Source organism: Arachis stenosperma, chromosome 6 (assembly GCF_014773155.1).
Source record: "Arachis stenosperma cultivar V10309 chromosome 6, arast.V10309.gnm1.PFL2, whole genome shotgun sequence".
NCBI lineage: Eukaryota > Viridiplantae > Streptophyta > Magnoliopsida > Fabales > Fabaceae > Arachis > Arachis stenosperma.
The window spans coordinates 43,444,228-43,456,624 of NC_080382.1; the positions used below are offsets into that span (position 1 = coordinate 43,444,228).

A 12,397-nucleotide genomic window follows, 5' to 3' on the forward strand; every position below is an offset into this window, starting at 1 on the left:
CCAACCCAACTGAAACCGCATCATTTGGACCTCTGTAGCTCAAGTTATGGTCATTTAAGTGCGAAGAGGTCGGCTTGACAACTTTCCGGTTCTTTCATTTCTTCATGAGTTCTCCAACTTTTCATGCTTCTTTCTTCATCCTCTTGTTCCAATCTTTGTCTCCTAAACCTTAAATCACTTAACAAACATATCAAGGCATCTAATGGAATCAAGGAGAATTATATTTAGCTATTTTAAGTCATAAAAAGCATGTTTTCACTCTTAAGCACAATTAAGGGAGAAGTTATAAAACCATGCTATTTCATTGAATAAATGTGGGTAAAAGGTCATAAAATCTCTTAAAATCAATACAAGATAAATCGTCAAAACGGGGTTTATCAACCTCCCCACACTTAAACCAAGCATGTCATCATGCTTAAACCAAGAGTGAAGTAAGGGTATGGCATTTATTCAATGGGAACTAACTAAATGCAATCTACCTATATGCAATTATCTACATGAATGCAATTGCTTGGTCAAAATAAATCAATTCCCAAGAAGCATATATGCACAAGGGCTAAGGACTAGCAAGTCTAATCCACAATTGAATTGAGTTATTAAATATTTTTACAAACTTGCATGAGAATTATGATCATAGTTGAAAACATGTATTTGAGCATCAAACCCTCACCGGATGTATTTGCACTCTATTCGCTCAAGTGTTTAGGGTTGATTCTCTCAATTCTCTCCTAATCATGCTTTCTAAGATTTGTTCTTCTTCTAACAATCAACATATATCTCATGCATGCATACATCTATCATGAGGTCTTTTCTTTGGTTGTAATGGGGCTAGGGTCAAAGTAGGATGCATATTTGGTCAAGTGGACTTAAAATTTGAGTCTTTGGTTAACCTAGATTTCCCACCTAACCTATGACAACCAATGCAATTTAAGTTCTAACCCAACTACCCATTCTACTCACTTTTTCACATACTCATGCATCCCTTTTCATTTCACAACACTTATCCATTGATCTTATTGAGCTTCGCTTTGGAGCATTTTGCCCCCTTTTTATTATTTTTCTTCTTTTTTTTCTATTTTTTTCTTTTCCATATTATTTTTCTTTTCTTTTTCTTTTGTTTTTCTCATTTTTTTTCTTTCTATATACAAGAACCTTAATGCATAAGGTTTTACATTTGATCAATACATGAGTATGTACCCAATTCCCAATATTTTCAATAACAATACAAAACTACCCTTTTATTCACCCAATGTCCCAAGATTCCCACACTTAAATGATACTCACACACACTAGCCTAAGCAAATCAAAGATCCAAATTAAGGACATTTATTGTTTTTCGCTTTAAGGCTTGTAATGTGCTAAAATTAAGAACAAGTGGGTTAATAGTAGGCTCAAAGTTAGCTAACAATGGAAGATAAAAGGTAAGGCTATTTGGGTAAGTGAGTTAAATGAAATGATGGCCTCAATCATATAAATGCATGAATACACAAAATAATGGACATAAAGAATCAAACAATCCAAATATTACAATCATAGGAAGAGAATAATGCGCACAAGAAGGAAAATAAGTGGTTATAAATTGTAATCACATCAATAGTCTCAAGACTCTCTTGTTTGTGTTCTTAGCTCATAAATTCATGTTCCACAATATATATGATTCAAGCAAGTTCTATGAAAGGTTTTCACTCAAATCAATTGGTGCCCTATAGATAGAAATCTTGAAAAATTTCATTATTTTGGCTAAGTTTATTGTGTATATATATGCAAAAATAAGAAAATGCAAGTAAAAATCCTAAAATGCAAGTAAAAATCCTAAAATCCTAGAATGAAATGCAAAAGTGTTGGAATTAGAAACTTGTCACCCAAAATCGCCGAACGTCGGACGACCTCCCCACACTTAAAAGTTTGCACCGTCCTCGGTGCACTCAAAGATGAGCAAGGGGGTACGGCGACTCTCCGGATTGCTACGTGTTCTTTCTTCCGCTTTCGTTATTGCTTGTGGTGCATTCATCATGAAAGACAAAAATATAACACCATAAGATGAGACAATACAAAAGCAAGGAAGCATACATTGTTGGAGTGAGGTAAATCACTAGAATTGAGTGAGTGAATTAGTATGACATTAAGAAATATTAGGTGTGTGAATTCTAAATTGCGCAGTTTAGAACACACATTAGCATAAAAACTATGTCACAAAAGAAGCATGCACTTTACTCATTCTATTATGCTTGAGATGCTCTAAGTGAACTTGTAAAGTAAAACAAATATTAAAGAAGCATGAAAGCATTCAAGCTAAGCCTATAGATGCATATGATCATGAAATACAATGCATTAAGGTAAATGCACAACATAATCCATCAAGAAGTTGCCTAATTACAAAATAAGGCTCAAATCACATGGTGGCCAAATCATGTAATTCAAAAAGAGTTACAAGTTCGAAGGTAATTCTCATCACTTGGTATTCTAAAAAGGTAAGCATGAAAAACTCAAAACCAAGTAGCAAAATATAACCTCAATCATAGAATCCAACAAAGATTATCTAAAATCATTCATGCTAAAATAGCATTTAGGCAATAAGGGGCAGCAATGTATAGTAAACAAAGTCAATAATCCAACACTTATAATAAAAAAGAGAAAATGAAATGAAAACTAAACTAAAGCTGACTAATCGACTAACCAACTAACTAATTAACTAACTAAAATAAATGGTTATCAATGGTGTTTGGAGGTGTTGGATGAGGGGTAGGAGAAGGGAAGAAGAGAGGAGAAGGAAAGAAATGGAAAGAGGATAAGAAAAGAATTGTGGTGAAGGAAGGAAATCCGCGCGTACGCGCGCATGGCGTGCGCGCGTCGATGGCTTATTTCGAGAGTGGCGCGTACGCGTCATGTGCGCGTGCGCGCAAGTGGTGTTGTGCCAAAAGCACAACGTTGGCGTGGCGTAGGCATAACTCTCTGAAAAATGTATGGAATGTGGAACTTCTCAATCCACGCGTACGCGTTATGTGCGCGGCCGCGTGGGTAGGCGAAAATGCTTGATGCACGCGTACGCGTGCAATGCGCGTACGCATGGATGGTGTTTTGTTTTTTCTTTTCTTTTTTTTTAAATTCTTCTCTATGTTTTTGCACCAATCCAAGCATTCTAAACCTCCAAGCAACTACCAAAACACCCTAAAACCTTATTTAACATGATAAAATACTAATTAAACTCAACCAACTAATCTAAACATGAAATTAAACTAGTTCTACCAATATGTACAAAAGAGAAAAAGAAAGGATTTTACCATGGTGGGGTGTCTCCCACCTAGCACTTTTGTTTATTGTCCTTAAGTTGGACTTATGGGGAGCTCCTCATCAAGGTGGCTTGTGTTTGTATTCATCTTGGAACTCCCACCAATGCTTGGACTTCCAATAAGCTCCATCATTCAAGATTAATATCTCCAAGCTTTGATGGAGTTCTTCACAAACCATGGGCTCCCAATGTTGATCCTCATGTGTTCCCGGATCCCATATTTTGTCTTCACACCCATCTCCAAGTTGATTATCATTAATCCATGTGGGTGGTGAGCAAGGTGAATTCTCAACAAAGTGACCAAACATCCTTCTAGACCCATGTACTCTAGTTGTACACCAACCTTTGCTATCAAGCTTTGGACATGTGACCATAATGAACCTAGAATGATGCTTCCAACCACTAACCATCTCCTTTTTACTCTTAAAGCCACTAATTTTTCTAAGTTGACCATCCGTCTCAAGCAAACCATATTCAAGGGGAATAATAAAGCTTAAGTATAAGGAATTTACCCACTTGAATGAGAGAATGGATGGTGGTGGCTTGGGGGGAGGTATCTCCAATGTGCTTGCAAGCTCTACTCCCTTGTTTCCTTCTTTGTCAATCTCCACCTCTTCATAAACTTCTTCATTCTCAATCCTTTGTTCATCAACTTCATCTAACTCTTCTCCATTACTCAAGTCATAAATGGGAGGTTGAGAGAAATCTACCTCCACATCACTTTTAAATTCATTGGGAGAAGGTTCTTCAAATTCAATGGATTCTTCACCAAGAAGATTGGATGCATGATCTTCATCACCAAGGGAACTCAATTCTTGCTTCATTCTCTCCAAGTCTTCATATAGAATATGCCTCGGAGGTTGTGCACATTCCTCCTCAACATCAACTTTACTCTTCTTGGAGGGATTTTCTTTGATTTTGGCTTCCCATGGAAGTTCCGCATCTCCTAAGTCTTCAACCACCTCTTCCTTTTCTTCAATAATCATAGGCTTCTCCAATTGTTCTAATACAAAGTGGCATTCCTCATTTTCCACCGGAGTTTCCAATCTCTCCTTCATGCTATGCTCTTTAATTGATTCTCCACATGTGACCATGGGAGTGCTTTGAGTGCTCAAGCATTGGGAGGCTAAAATGCTTACTACCTTGGCCAAGGTAGTCATAAATTCTAGTGTCTCCCTTTGCATTTCTCCTTGCCCTTGAAGTATAAGGCTAAGAATTTCATCCATTGAGGATTAGAGTGGATAAGAGGGTTCATTGTCTTGGAGAAAGGGTTCATTATAGGAAAGTGGTTCTTCTTGGTAAGGTGGTGGTGTGTATTGGTGCGCGAAATTGTGATCACTACACAACTTTGCACAACTAACCAGCAAGTGCACTGGGTCGTCCAAGTAATACCTTACGTGAGTAAGGGTCGATCCCACGGAGATTGTTGGTATGAAGCAAGCTATGGTCACCTTGTAAATCTTAGTCAGGCAAACTCAAATGGGTATAGTGATATACGAATAAAGCATAAAGATAAAGATAGAGGTACTTATGTAATTTATTGGTAGGAACTTCAGATAAGCGTATGAAGATGCCTTCCCTTCCGTCTCTCTGCTTTCCTACTGTCTTCATCCAATCCTTCTTACTCCTTTCCATGGCAAGCTTATGTAGGGTTTCACCGTTGTCAGTGGCTACCTCCCATCCTCTCAGTGAAAATGTTCCTATGCTCTGTCACAGCATATGGCTAATCAGCTATCGGTTCTCGGTCAGGCCGGAATAGAATCCATTGATTCTTTTGCGTCTGTCACTAACGCCCCGCCTGCTAGGAGTTTGAAGCACGTCACAGTCATTCAATCATTGAATCCTACTCAGAATACCACAGACAAGGTTAGACCTTCCGGATTCTCTTGAATGCCGCCATCAGTTCTTGCCTATACCACGAAGACTCTGATCTCACGGAATGGCTGGCTCGTTTGTCAGGCGAGCACTCGGTTGTCAGGCGATCAACCATGCATCGTGTATCAGGAATCCAAGAGATATTCACTAGAGCCTTGATTGCTTGTAGAACAAAAGTGGTTGTCAGTCACCTTGTTCATAAGTGAGAATGATGATGAGTGTCACGGATCATCACATTCATCAAGTTGAAGAACAAGTGATATCTTGGACAAAGAACAAGCGAAATTGAATAGAAGAACAATAGTAATTGCATTAATACTCGAGGTACAGCAGAGCTCCACACCTTAATCTATGGTGTGTAGAAACTCCACCGTTGAAAATACATAAGAACAAGGTCTAGGCATGGCCGAATGGCCAGCCTCCCCCAAAGAGGGTTTAATCATCAAAGCATGATCAAAAGATGTCTAATACAATAGCAAAAGGTCCTACTTATAGAAAACTAGTAGCCTAGGGTGTACAGAGATGAGTAAATGACATAAAAATCCACTTCCGGGCCCACTTGGTGTGTGCTTGGGCTGAGCAAATGAAGCATTTTCGTGTAGAGACTCCTCTTGGAGTTAAACGCCAGCTTTGGTGCCATTTTGGGCGTTTAACTCCCATTTAGGTGCCAGTTCCGGCGTTTAACGCTGGAATTTCTGTAGGTGACTTTGAACGCCGGTTTGGGCCATCAAATCTTGGGCAAAGTATGGACTATCATATATTGCTGGAAAGCCCAGGATGTCTACTTTCCAACGCCGTTGAGAGCGCGCCAATTGGGTTTCTGTAGCTCCAGAAAATCCACTTTGAGTGAAGGGAGGTCAGAGTCCAACAGCATCTGCAGTCCTTTTGAGTCTCTGGATCAGATTTTTGCTCAGATCCCTCAATTTCAGCTAGAAAATACCTGAAATCACAGAAAAACACACAAACTCATATTAAAGTCCAGAAAAGTGAATTTTAACTAAAAACTAATAAAAATATAATAAAAACTAACTAAAAGATACTAAAAACATACTAAAAACAATGCCAAAAAGGGTACAAATTATCCGCTCATCACAACACCAAACTTAAATTGTTGCTTGTCCCCAAGCAACTGAAGATCAAATAGGATAAAAAGAAGAGAATATGCAATGAACTCCAAAAACATCTATGAAGATCAGTATTAATTAGATGAGCGGGGCTTTTAGCTTTTTGCCTCTGAATAGTTTTGGCATCTCACTCTATCCTTTGAAATTCAGAATGATTGGCTTCTTTAGGAACTCAGAATCCAGATAGTGTTATTGATTCTCCTAGTTAAGTATGATGATTCTTGAACACAGCTACTTTTTTTGAGTCTTGGCCGTGGCCCAAAGCACTCTGTCTTCCAGTATTACCACCGGATACATACATGCCACAGACACATAATTGGGTGAACCTTTTCAGATTGTGACTCAGCTTTGCTAGAGTCCCCAATTAGAGGTGTCCAGGGTTCTTAAGCACACTCTTATTGCCTTGGATCACAACTTTATTTCTTTCTTTCTCTTTCTTTTTCTCTCTTTTTTTTTCGTTTTTTTTTTTTTGCTTGTCTTCTCTTTCTTTTTTTTTTGTATTCACTGCTTTTTCTTGCTTCAAGAATCATTTTTATGATTTTTCAGATTCTCAGTAACATGTCTCCTTTTTCATCATTCTTTCAAGAGCCAACATTCATGAACCACAAATTCAAAAGACATATGCACTGTTTAAGCATACATTCAGAGAACAAAAGTGTTGCCACCACATCAAAATAATTAAACTGTTGTAAAATTCAAAATTCATGCAATTCTTTTCTTTTTCAATTAAGAACAATTTTTAAGAAAGGTGATGGATTCATAGGACATTCATAACTTTAAGGCATAGACACTAAGACACTAATGATCATAAGACACAAACATAGATAACATAAGCATGAAGATTTCGAAAAAAACAAGAAAAATAAAGAACAAGGAGATTAAAGAACGGGTCCACCTTAGTGATGGCGGCTTGTTCTTCCTCTTGAAGGTCTTATGGAGTGCTTGAGCTCCTCAATGTCTCTTCCTTGTCTTTGTTGCTCTTCTCTCATGATTCTTTGATCTTCTCTAATTTCATGGAGGATGATGGAGTGTTCTTGATGCTCCACCCTTAGTTGTCCCATGTTGGAACTTAGTTCTCCTAGGGAGGTGTTCAGTTGCTCCCAATAGCCTTGTGGAGGAAAGTGCATCCCTTGGGGCATCTCAGGGATCTCATGATGAGTGGGGTCTCTTGTGTGCTCCATCCTTTTCTTAGTGATGGGCTTATCCTCATCAATGGGGATGTCTCCCTCTATGTCAACTCCAACTGAATAACAGAGGTGACAAATGAGATGAGGAAAGGCTAACCTTGCTAAGGTAGAGGACTTGTCCGCCACCTTATAAAGTTCTTGGGCTATAACCTCATGAACTTCCACTTCTTCTTCAATCATGATGCTATGAATCATGATGGCCCGGTCTAGAGTAACTTCGGACCGGTTGCTAGTGGGAATGATTGAGCGTTGGATGAACTCCAACCATCCTCTAGCCACGGGTTTGAGGTCATGCCTTCTCAATTGAACCGGCTTCCCTCTTGAATCTCTCTTCCATTGGGCGCCCTCTTCACATATGACTACGAAGACTTGGTCCAACCTTTGATCAAAGTTGACCCTTCTAGTGTAAGGATGTTCATCTCCTTGGATCATGGGTAAATTGAATGCCAACCTTACACTTTCCGGACTAAAATCCAAGTATTTCCCCCGAACCATTGTAAGATAATTCTTTGGATCCGGGTTCAAACTTTGATCATGGTTCTTGGTGATCCATGCATTGGCATAGAACTCTTGAACCATCAAGATTCCGACTTGTTGAATGGGGTTGGTAAGCACTTCCCAACCTCTTCTTCGGATCTCATGCCGGATCTCTGGATATTCACCCTTTTTGAGTGAAAAGGGGACCTCGGGGATCACCTTCTTCAAGGCCACAACTTCATAGAAGTGGTCTTGATGCACCCTTGAGATGAATCTATCCATCTCCCATGACTCGGAGGTGGAAGCTTTTGCCTTCCCTTTCCTCTTTCTAGAGGTTTCTCCGGCCTTGGATGCCATAAATGGTTATGGAAAAACAAAAAGCAATGCTTTTACCACACCAAACTTAAAAGATTTGCTCGTCCTCGAGCAAAAGAAGAAAGAAGAGAGTAGAAGAAGAAGAAATGAGGAAGAAGGGAGTGGCTTATGTATTCGGCCAAAGAGAGGGAGAAGTGGTGTTTTAGGTTGTGTGAAAATGAAGGGGTGAAGAAGGGTTTATATAGGAGAGGGGGGAGATGGGGTTCGGCCATTATGGGTGGGTTTGGGAGGGAAAGTGGTTTGAATTTGAAGGGTGAGGTTGGTGGGGTTTTATGAAGGATGGATGTGAGTGGTGAAGAGAAAGAAGGGATTTGATAGGTGAAGGGTTTTTGGGGAAGAGGTATTGAGGTGATTGGTGAATGGGTGAAGAAGAGAGAGGGTGGTGGTGGGGTTGGTGGGGGTCCTGTGGGGTCCACAGATCCTGTGGTGTCAAGGAAAAGTCATCCCTGCACTAAATGGCATTCAAAATCACGTTTTGAGCCATTTATGGCGTTAAACGCCGGGCTGGTGCCCATTCCTGGCGTTTAACGCCAGGTTCTTGCCCTTTTCTGGCGTTTAACGCCAGTCTGGTGCCCCTTTCTGGCGTTAAACGCCCAGAATGGTGCCAGACTGGGCGTTAAACGCCCAATTGCTAGCCTCACTGGCGTTTAAACGCCAATGGGTTCTTCCTCGAGGGTGTGCTATTTTTTCTTCCTGTTTTTCATTTTGTTTTTGCTTTTTCAATTGATTTTTTGTCTTCTTATGATCATCAACCTACAAAAAACATAAAATAACAAAGAAAAATAGATGAAATATAATCATTGGGTTGCCTCCCAACAAGCGCTTCTTTAATGTCAGTAGCTTGACAGAGGGCTCTCATGGAGCCTCACAGATACTCAGAGCAATGTTGGAACCTCCCAACACCAAACTTAGAGTTTGAATGTGGGGGTTCAACACCAAACTTAGAGTTTGGTTGTGGCCTCCCAACACCAAACTTAGAGTTTGACTGTGGGGGCTCTGTTTGACTCTGAATTGAGAGAAGCTCTTCATGCTTCCTCTCCATGGTGACAGAGGGATATCCTTGAGCCTTAAACACAAAGGATTCTTCATTCACTTGAATGATCAGTTCACCTCCATCAACATCAATCACAGCCTTTGCTGTGGCTAGGAAGGGTCTGCCAAGGATGATGGATTCATCCATGCACTTCCCAGTCTCTAGGACTATGAAATCAGTAGGGATGTAATGGTCTTCAACTTTTACCAAAACATTCTCTACAAGTCCATGAGCTTGTTTTCTTGAGTTGTCTGCCATCTCCAGTGAGATTCTTGCAGCTTGCACCTCAAAGATCCCTAGCTTCTCCATTACAGAGAGAGGCATGAGGTTTACACTTGACCCTAAGTCACACAGAGCCTTCTTGAAGGTCATGTTGCCTATGGTACAAGGTATTAAAAACTTCCCAGGATCTTGTCTCTTTTGAGGTAATTTCTGCCTAGACAAGTCATCCAGTTCTTTGGTGAGCAAAGGAGGTTCATTCTCCCAAGTCTCATTTCCAAATAACTTGTTATTTAGCTTCATGATTGCTCCAAGGTATTTAGCAACTTGCTCTTCAGTGACATACTCATCCTCTTCAGAGGAAGAATACTCATCAGAGCTCATGAAAGGCAGAAGTAAGTCCAATGGAATCTCTATGGTCTCATTTTGAGCCTCAGATTCCCATGGTTCCTCTTTGGGGAACTCATTGGAGGTCAGTGCACGCCCACTGAGGTCTTCCTCAGTGGCGTTCACTTCCTCTCCTTCCTCTCCAAATTCGGCCATGTTGATGGCCTTGCACTCTCCTTTTGGATTTTCTTCTGTATTGCTTGGGAGAGTACTAGGAGGGAGTTCAGTAACTTTCTTGCTCAGCTGTCCCACTTGTGCCTCCAAATTCCTAATGGAGGACCGTGTTTCAGTCATGAAACTTTGAGTGGTTTTGATTAGATCAGAGACCTTGGTTGCTAAGTCAGAGGTGTTCTGCTTAGAGCTCTCTGTCTGTTGCTGAGAAAATGATGGAAAAGGCTTGCCATTGCTAAACCTGTTTCTTCCACCATTATTGTTGTTGGGACCTTGTTGAGGTCTCTCTTGATTCTTCCATGAGAAATTTGGGTGATTTCTCCATGAAGAATTATAGGTGTTTCCATAGGGTTCTCCTAGGTAATTCACCTCTTCCATTGAAGGGTTCTCAGGATCATAAGCTTCTTCCTCAGATGAAGCATCCTTAGTACTGCTTGGTGCATTTTGCATTCCAGACAGACTTTGAGAAATCAAATTGACTTGTTGAGTCAATATCTTGTTCTGAGCCAGAATGGCATTCAGAGCATCAATCTCAAGAACTCCTTTCTTCTGATTTGTCCCATTGTTCACAGGATTCCTTTCAGAAGTGTACATGAATTGGTTATTTGCAACCATTTCAATTAGCTCTTGAGCTTCTGTAGGCATCTTCTTCAAATGAAGAGATCCTGCAGCAGAGCTATCCAAAGACATCTTGGATAGTTCAGAGAGACCATCATAGAAAATACCTATGATGCTCCATTCAGAAAGCATGTCAGATGGACATTTTCTGATCAATTGTTTGTATCTTTCCCAAGCTTCATAGAGGGATTCTCCATCCTTCTGTCTAAAGGTTTGGACTTCCACTCTAAGCTTACTCAATTTTTGAGGTGGAAAGAACTTTGCCGAGAAGGCATTGACTAGCTTTTCCCATGAGTCCAGGCTTCCTTTAGGTTGTGAGTCCAACCATGTCCTAGCTCTGTCTCTTACAGCAAAAGGGAATAGCATAAGTCTGTAGACCTCAGGGTCAACCCCATTAGTCTTGACAGTGTCACAGATTTGCAAGAATTCAGCTAAAAACTGATGAGGATCTTCCAATGGATGTCCATGAAACTTGCAATTCTGTTGCATTAGAGAAACTAATTGAGGCTTAAGCTCAAAGTTGTTTGCTCCAATGGCAGGGATAGAGATGCTTCTCCCATAGAAATCGGGAGTAGGTGCAGTAAAGTCACCCAGCACCTTCCTTGCATTGTTTGCATTGTTGTTGTTTTCGGCTGCCATGTCTTCTTCTTCTTTGAAGATTTCTGTTAGGTCCTCTATAGAGAATTGTGCCTTAGCTTCTCTTAGCTTTCGCTTCAAGGTCCTTTCAGGTTCAGGGTCAGCTTCAACAAGAATGCCTTTGTCTCTGCTCCTGCTCATATGAAAGAGAAGAGAACAAGAAAATGTAGAATCCTCTATGTTACAGTATAGAGATTCCTTGAGGTGTCAGAAGAACAAAAAAAAATAGAAGAAAGAGGTAGAAGAATTCGAACTTAATCAGAGAGAGTTCGAATTGTGCATTGAGAAGGAGTGGTACTCCATAAATAGAAGGATGTAGGAAGAGGGGAAGAGAATTTTCGAAAATTAAGTTAAAGAAATTGAAAACATTTTGAAAAACACTAATTAATTTTCGAAAATAAGAGTGGGAAAGAAATCAAGTGATTTTTGAAAAAGATTTTGAAATTAGAAGTCAAAAAGATTTGATTGAAAGCTATTTTGAAAAAGATGAGGTTAAGAAGATATGATTGATTTTTAAAAAAATGTGATTGAGAAGATATGATTTGAAAACAAGTTTAAAAAGATTTGATTTTTAAAATTAAAAACTTGGCTATCAAGAAAAGATATGATTCAAACATTAAACCTTTCTCAACAGAAAAGGCAACATACTTGAAATGTTCAATCAAATCATTAATTGTTAGCAAGTATCTTTGAAAAAGGAAAGAAATTGATTTTGAAAACATTTGATTGAAAAGATATGATTTGAAAAAGATTTGATTTTGAAAAACTTTGAAAACTTGAAAAAAAATTGATTTGAAAACAAAATCCTCCCCCTTGTGCCATCCTGGCGTTAAACGCCCAGAATGGTATCCATTATGGCGTTTAACGCCCAAAATGCTACCTTTTTAGGCGTTAAACGCCCAACCAGGTACCCTGGCTGGCGTTTAAACGCCAATCTGTCCTTCTTCACTGGGCGTTTTGAACGCCCAGCTTTTTCTGTGTAATTCCTCTGCTGCATGTTCTGAAT

General features: G+C 39.7%; 1 non-coding gene across 1 annotated transcript; it reads left to right on the forward strand.

The window, feature by feature from the left end:
- The first annotated feature begins 10,885 nt into the window (after positions 1-10,885).
- LOC130937461 (small nucleolar RNA R71) lies at positions 10,886-10,989 on the forward strand. The gene has a single exon (XR_009068681.1). It is a non-coding gene; the product is annotated as a small nucleolar RNA R71 (small nucleolar RNA).
- Positions 10,990-12,397: the final 1,408 nt, after the last annotated feature.